The sequence below is a fragment of the Miniopterus schreibersii genome, assembly GCF_964146895.1.
Source record: "Miniopterus schreibersii genome assembly, chromosome: 10".
Classification (NCBI taxonomy): domain Eukaryota; kingdom Metazoa; phylum Chordata; class Mammalia; order Chiroptera; family Miniopteridae; genus Miniopterus; species Miniopterus schreibersii.
This window is the reverse complement of record NC_138110.1, coordinates 5,135,717-5,144,322: the sequence shown is the minus strand read 5'-3', so window position 1 is coordinate 5,144,322 and position 8,606 is coordinate 5,135,717.

Genomic DNA, 8,606 nt, shown 5'->3' with positions numbered 1-8,606 from the left:
CCATCCCACCCTGGGGCGAGGCTTCTCCAGGGCGCAGACCTCCACCGCGTCAAGTCGCTGAGGCAATGCCCCCAACGCAGTGTTGGAAACACAGGGCTCAACTGCAACCAGGCAAAGGAAACAGGAAGAGCTGAGGAACATTATGGGCACTGGATTCTGTGATTGATGACAGAAATGCAGCTATAAAGTGCTGAGAGTTATTGTTTTAACCAGGAAAATGTATTTGTATTTTTAAAATAGAGATTGTGTATAATAACATTGCTATGAACATAGGGGTGCATATATTCTTTCTGATTGGTGTTTCTGGATTCTTAGGATATATTCCCAGAAGTAGGATCACTGGGACAAAAGGCAGTTCCATTTTTAATTTTTTGAGGAAGCTCCATACTGTTTTCCACAGTGGCTGCCCCAGGCTGCATTCCCACCAGCAGTGAACCAGGGCTCCCTTTCCTCCACACCCTCGCCAGCACTTGTTTGTTGATTGAACCTGGAGAGTATTATGCTCAGCGAAATAAGCCAGTCAGAGAAAGACAAATACCATATGATCACACTTATGTGCGGAATCTAATTAACAAAACAAACTGACGAACAAAACAGGACCAGAGCCATGGACACATGGATCAGACTGACGGGTGTCAGAGGAAAGGATGGGGGACTAGAAGAGATGAGTCAAAGAACATGTATGCACAGCCCACGGACACAGACAACAGAGTGGGGGGGGCAGGGGAGGAGTGGGGGGGCTGGGTGAAGGGGGGCAAAGGGTGGGAAATGAGGAACAGCTGTAATAGTGTCAACAATAAAAAATAAAAATAAATATATAGAGATTATGTTTAGACACCATGGAGGGTGCTTTTACCCATTATAGTTGGTCCTTCAACCAGACTTGGTGGCACCTAGAAGAACTTGGAACAACATTTATCTTCTATGCTCAGGAAACAGGAGTTTCCTTTATCAATAACAATAAAAGTTACCAATTCAGTGTCCAAATATGTGGATGAAAGTTATAATCCTTTTATCATTAATTTGACTCAGTTGCTATAATTTGTAAATCAACCACAAGCAAATGAACTTGGAGAAGCAAACTGCCTTATTACCATAAGTTTTCAAAAGAGGATCCAGCAGAAAGCAAAGAAAAAATGTTCACACACTCACGCACACGCACACGCACACAGCCTTGACCTGTTCCACTCACTGGTATGTTCAGAAAACCAAATGACTCACTGTCTATTTAGAGATCTTGGAACTCACGGGATGAAAAGGAAGAGATTTTCTGGTTGGTTATTTTAATGTTCTCATAATTTTTATGCTGAATTTTAAACAGGAAAATGTACAGTTGTATGGAAGGTGTTTTGATTGTTTGTTTGTTTTTGATTTTGAAAAAATATTAGAATGTGGGGACATGGAGGCTCTGGGGAGATCAAACAGCTAACATGGCCCAGGTGAGTATATTTTTAACCCTCACATAGAAACAGAAAGTAGGTCAGTGACTGCCAGAGGCTGAGGGAACTAGTGACTGAGGAGTGACCATCAAAGGGCTTGAGGTTTCCTTTTTTGGGTGACGAAAATGGTCTGGAATTAGATTGTGATGATGGCTGAGCATTATTATAAATATGCTAAAGGCCACTAAATTGTATACTTTAGAATCATTAATGTTGTGGTATGATAGCTCGATAAAAAATGTGAAAAGATAGAGATTTACAGGCATAAAAATATTAGAAATCTAGAGTATGAGTAAAAATAAATCTTAAAATTAATTGGGAAGTAAAAATTTATTCAATGCACAGCACTGAAATATTTGGACACAGAGTTGGAAAAATAGAGCTAATTTTCTTCTGCATGCCATTTAGACAAATAAATATATCCATATACTTGTCTGTAAACACAAAAACTAACATCTGTAGGGAGGGGGCAGGGTGGAGGGGGTCGATGGAGGAAAAAAGGGGGACATCTGTAATACTTTTTTTTTCTTTAAATATGTCTTTATTGATTTCAGAGAGAGGAAGAGAGAGGGAGAGAGAGAAACATCAACGATGAAAGAGTCATTGATTGGCTGCCTCCTACACACCCCAACTGAGGATCGAGCCCACCACCTGAGCATGTGCCCTGACTGAGAATCAAACCACTATCTCCTGGATCCTAGGTCAATGTTCACCACTGAGCCACGCCAGCTGGGTTGTAATACTTTCAACAATAAAGATAAATTTCTTTTTAAAAATTGCCTGATTGGTGTTGCTCAGTGGTTGAACAGCAACCCACAAATAAGGAGGTTAGAGCTGGACTTCTGGTCAAGGCACATGCCCTGGTTTTGGGCTTGATCCCCATGTAGGAAGTAGCCAATCAATGACTTTCTCTTATCATTGATGTTTCTCTCTCTCTCTTTCTCCCCCTTCCTCTCTCTGAAATCAATAAAAACATGTTTTTTAATTAACATCTGTAGATGACATCATCACGGCAGAAGAAGTGGGTGCACTTGGCAGTGTTGGGTCTGGCAGAGAAAGGCTGGACAAGAGAACATGGGATGGAAAAGATGACAGACAATTGGACAACCATGTGGAAACTGCCCTCCGTCAGTGTGACAGCTACTGAATACTCATGTATCACTTTCTCTTGTCCTTTCCATAAGCAAAAGTAGGAATTTAAGGCCCAGAATAAATTCACATAAAAATGTTAAGATCTTGGAACAAGACAGAGGCGTAGGTAACCGCGGTACCCACCCCCTCCCAGAACCACATCAAAATCACAACTAAGATTCTGTACAGAACAGCCATCTTTTGGAACCTCCTGAAATCTAGGTGAACAGAAGTCCTACAGCTAGGGAACTGAAGAAGCATCGAGATGGGTAGGAGGGGCAGAGACTCGGGGCAGACTGTGGAAACTGGGAACCACGACCCAGGTGCAGCAGTTTAAACCCAGGAGGGATGCCCAGCAGGCATAGCTCAGTTGTTGAGCATCAACCTATGATCCAGGAGATCTAGGTTCAATTCCCGGTCAGGGCACATACCTGAGTTTCAGGCTCCATCCCCAGCAGGGGGTGTGCAGGAGGCAGCCAATCAATGAGTCTCTCTCATCATTGATGTTTCTATCTCTCTCTCCCTTTCCCTTCCTCTCTGTTTGAAATCAATAAAAATATTTTTTTTAAAAAAAAAACAAAAACTGGGAGGGATATCTCAGCTGTGGAGGTTTCCCAGAGAGGGAGGGGTCTCAGCCCCACATCAGGCCCCCTAGCCCAAGGCTCCAGTACTGGGAAGAGAAGTCCCCACAAGTTCAGGCTCTAAGAACCAGTGGGCACTGTAACTGAGGGACACAGAGGCTGCAGGAGTCCCAGAAAGCTCTTCTTAAAAGGTCCACACACAGACTCACTCAAACTCCTGCCTCTGAGCTCCAGCCCTGGGCAGCAGCTTAAAAGGAACCCAGGACATTCGGGGAGGAACTAACTTGCCTAGAATCAGGGCGAGAAATGGATGGGCAGCTTTCTCCCAGATAGGAGAGCTGGCAGAGGCCATTGCTCCTTTGACGAGCCCTCTCACCACAGAGCGTGCAGGCAGGAACCACATCTGAATCTCCATCAACCTGACTCACTCTTTCTGCCCTGCCCTGGTGATCCCCGGAGATCTCCCTCCTCCCTACTTGCAAGTTCATTCAAGCCATTTCCAGCGGCTTTTCTATGCAAGTGGCCTCTCTTGCCTCAGGCTTAGAACTTTGCTAAAATCTCTCAAACAAGAAGTAGCTGGCCTCAGCATGCCCCATACCTCTTGATAAGTGGCTTCAGGACAGGCACTAATGGCAGTCTGCATTGGTTCATAGCTTGGCCTCTCTTGGGAACCTCTGAGCCCAATACAAGTAGCAGCCATCTACAGTTTGCTGTGTATCTCATGCAGGATGACCTTGGACAGGGAAAAAGCAGAGGCCGACTTCACATCTCCTGGGAGGCCCCAGGGACAGTGCACCTGGTGGTCAGACTCGACCACACTGGATTACAACCCTACCACACCCACAAGTGACACACTCAAGGGGCACACTTGGTGAACAACAAAGCTCCACTGAAATAAATCCTGCTCTGTAAGAGTGCTTCCAACACAGCAGCTCTTTGGCTCTAGTTGCAGCTGGTCCTCACAGCCGATTGGCTTGGGAGTCAATTCCTCCCAGAGACGCCAAGAACAACCAAGGCTCAACTATAACAGGACAGTGCACACAGCCCGCACAGGGGAGCACCTACAAGGCTCAGCTGAGGTGACTGGGGAGGCTGAGCCACTGGACCCTATAGGACACCTACTACACAAAGCCACTCTACAAATTCCAGGAGACATAGCAGCTCTACCTAGTACATAGAAACAAACATCTGGAAGCCGCCAAAATGCGGAGGCAAAGAAACATGTCAGAAAGGAAAGAATAGAAGAAAGCTCCAGAAAAGGAAATAAATGAAATAGAGCCTAGCAAGCTACTAGATACTGAGTTCAGAATAATGGTTATAAGGATGCTTAAGGAACTAATAAGAATGTCAAGGATCTTAGTAAGACTTTTAATGAAACTAGTGAGATCATCAATGACATAATAAAGTACCAATTTGAAATGAAGGCTACACCAACTGAAAGGAAGAATAATTTACAGGGAATCAACAGTAAAGTAGAGGATGCTGAGAATCAAATCAGCAATTTGGAACATGAAGAAACAAAAAACACCCAACCAGAAGAGCAAAAACGAAAAAGAATCCAGAAATATGAAGATAGAGTAAGGAGTCTCTGGGACAACTTCAACCAGCCCAACATTTGCACTATGGGAGATTCCAGGAGGAGAAGAAAGGGAGCAAGAAATTGAAAACCTCTTCAAAAAAATAATGACAGAAAATTTCCCCTACCTGGGGAAAGAAATAGACTTACAAGAGCAGGAGGCACAGAGAGTCCCAAACAAGAGGAACCCAAAGAGGCCCACACCAAGACACATCATAATTAAAATGTCAAAGGTTAAAGACAAAGTGAGAATCTTAAAAGCAGCAAGAGAAAAGCAGTTAGTTACCCACAAGGGAGCACCCATACGACTGTCAGCTGATTTCTCAACAGAAACCTTGCAGGCCAGAAGGGAGTGGCAAGAAATATTCAAAGTGATGAAAAACAAGGAACTACAACCAAGATTATTCTACCCAGCAAGGCTATCATTTAGAACTGAAGGTCAGATAAAGAGCTTCACAGATAAGAAAAAGCTAAAGGAGTTCATCACCACCAGCCCAGTACTACATGAAATGTTGAAGGGTCTTCTTTAACAAGAAGCTAATGAACAAAAGAACCCGATGAACTAAATAGACACAGAGACTTTGAAGCACGCAACAGATGGTATCTCAGAGGGAAGAGGGAAGGGGTTTGGGGGTGGGAAGAGATTAAACAAAGAAGTTATATGCATATATGCATAACCCATGGGCACAGACAATAATGGGGTGAAGGCTGAGGAGGGGGCAGAAGTGGGGTGGAGGGGGTCAATGGGGGAATAAAAATGGGACACCTGTAATACTTTCAACAATAAAAATAAATTTTTTTTTAAATGTTAAGTATTGGCCAAACAAGACATCAAAACTCAATGGCATACACCCCCTTTAGTGAGTGGCCAAGGCAAACACCCCAGTGATGTCATGTGGATGTCATATGTCCTTGATATGATGTGATGACAAGGCACCTCACGTCTGTGGTATTCTTCCCAGAGACCCATGACCCCAGTCTAACCAGAAATATCAGACAAACCAAACTGAGGCCTTCTACGCAGTATCTGTCCAGTGCTGCTCAAAACTGTCAAAAGTCATGAAAAATAAGGAAAGATAAAAAACACCAGAAGAGGCTGAGGAGGACAGGACAACTTCATGCAGTGTGGGATCTCGGATGGGATCCTGGGACAGGGAGAGAAGGGGACACTGATAAAATCAAAATAAAATGTGCAGGTTAGTGCGTAGCGATGTGCCAGTGTTGGTTCCTTAGCCTTAACAAAGGCACCATGATATGACACATTAACAGCGGGGGAGGCGGGGGAGCCGGGGGAGAGGTATGTGGGAACTCGCTGTACCGTCTTTTCAATTTTGCTGTAAATTGAAAACAATTCCAAAATAAAACACATAAATACGGTTTTATAAAACTCAATTACATAGCACAGTGGCTAGCCACTGCAGGAGTGTCATGAAGAGTTGTCAGGAAGTCCTAGATTAGATTTAGGTCATCATAAAATGTTCCCAACCTTCCCACACCACTCAGGTAAGCGGTCTTTTTGTTCCCACCCTGGCTCCCGCTGGCAGCTCGTCCTTGGGCAGTGAGTCACTGGGCCTCTGTTTGTCCTAACTGACCATTCTCTATTATTACAAGATCTTCCAGACCCTGGCAGACCTACCCCAGCAGCTTAGTCACAGCGAGCGCTGCAGTGAGCGCCCTCCTGTAGGCGTCCTTCTACACGGGGTGACAGGACCACAGATACCCCCTCAACGCTCTTCCATAGTGTCTGCCATGCTGTAAAACTCACTTCCCGGGCGCACACAGTGGAAATACCCATCGACAGTGGCCAGTCACATCTCTATGTTAGCACATATTCCCTTGTTCTTTGGGGACAAGTGACGAGCTGCACCACCCAGGTCTCCCTTCAAAGAAGGACTTGCCCCAGTTGAGAGCAAGAAGCCTCCAGCTATAATTGCTCCAGGACTGGCCTCAGCTGCAGAATGCCATCTTGCCTAAGATGCCCTCTTCCCGCCCCACATCCAGTGACTAACCGCAGGGAACTGTCCAGCAAGAGGCAGCTGAAATCTGAGGTGGCCGGGGGCAGGGATGCGGGCATCAGAGGCAGCGCCTCCTCAGAAACAATTAGGATCAATGATCAAATCTGACTGTGTCTAATACCACCTCTGGATGATGCCGCCCCTTTGAGTGGCATGGGATGTGACCTCTAATTACGTGGCCTTCTGCAAGTCACGAGAGTGAGGAAAGAGTAATGAACCCTGCCAGGCTGGGAAGGGGTGGTTGAAGGAAGAAGAATAAATTGCTGCAGGAAATTTGAGGAAAGCTTTAAAAAATGGTTCATATTTGCCCTGGCTGGTGTGGCTCAGGGGCTAGAGAGTCAGCCCTCACACCGCAGGGTCTCAGGTTCAATTCCCGGTCAAGGGCATGTACCTGGGTTCCAGGTTCGATCCCCAGCCCCCCCAGTCAGGGTGCATGCTGGAGTCAGCCAGTCGATGTGTCTCTCTCACATCCATGTTTCTCTCTCTCTCAATCTCTCTTTCAACCTCTTTCTTTCTCTCCCTCCCTCCCTTTCATTCTTCCTAAAAATTAATGGAAAAAATATACTCTGGTGAAGATTAACAAAAACAAAAGTTTCACATTTGAGCTGGATCTTGAAAGATAAGAGGAGTATACAAGGGAAAAATTAGAGGAGCTTTTGAGGCAGAGAGAACATCCAGGTGGGTGATCTCTTAGGATAAGAGTCTCCTTGTTACAGTTTATTATAACCACAGGCGGTAAACACTGGTGAGACTGTCATGCCTTGCAACTGTTATTAATAAAGCCAATTCATTCATAGCAGATTTCATTAAAAAGTCATTCTGCATCTGTACGGCTCCCACAGGTACATGGGAGTAGAGTCTAGAGAAGACCAAATCGACACTCGGTCGCAGGGGGCACTCTGAGCACGCAGGGTTGGGTGCCAGCCCCCACCTGCTCTCTGCACAGGATGCAGAGAACCAGAGGGTGGAGGCAGAGAAAGGCGTCCAAGCTCAGCGCAGGGCAGGCGCAGAGCGGGGAGAGCACCGGGCGCGCTTGGTGGTCCTGGTAAAACCAGCGCCCCTGAAACCACAGATCAAGACACTACAAGGACACCTCGGGAGGGGACCCTGAAGGTGAGGAGAGAAGAGAACCTCAAAGGGATTAAGACTGTTTTTCCCCCAACCTGGAGGATGCGTTGGTTTAGCATCAGATGTTGCTGTTGAGAGTAAATACAACAGGGAGCAAACACAAGTGGTATTTCTCACACCCTTCAGTTTATAGACTGAGATCCATGCCCAGGTGCAATTTTTATTTTGTTGGACACTGGCAAGCGGTGGAACTATTCGCGAACACGAGGAACTCCTGAGCGCGCTCTTCCCTCACTATGCTCTCCTGAGTTTGACATCTTTGTAATTCTTGTCAATCTAACTGGGAAAATGGTATTGAAGCCTGGGTTTGATTTTCATTTCCCTGACTCCCCAGAAGGCTGAACATCCTTTCATATGTTTATTAGCCATTTGCATTTCCTGTTCAGTGAATTTCTAGTAGAATCTTTTGCCCAATTATCCAAGAGCCAATTTATCTTTTTCTTATTAATGTGAAAGTATTGTTTCTGTATAAGAGACAGGAAGTTTTCTCCCTCTTTGTCTCTGACCTGGCTTATGGCACTTTTGTCCATACTAAATTTGGGGTTGCCCATCTTATCAAGATCTCTCCACTCCAAAGTTTTATAAATATTCTAAATTTTCTATTTCCATATGCATATTTCTTCTGTCTCATATTTACATACACACACTCACACACTCACATAGTTAGATGATGACTGGATGGTTCATTAATCCATCTAGAATGTGTGTGTATGTGTGTGTGCATGTGTCTGCATGT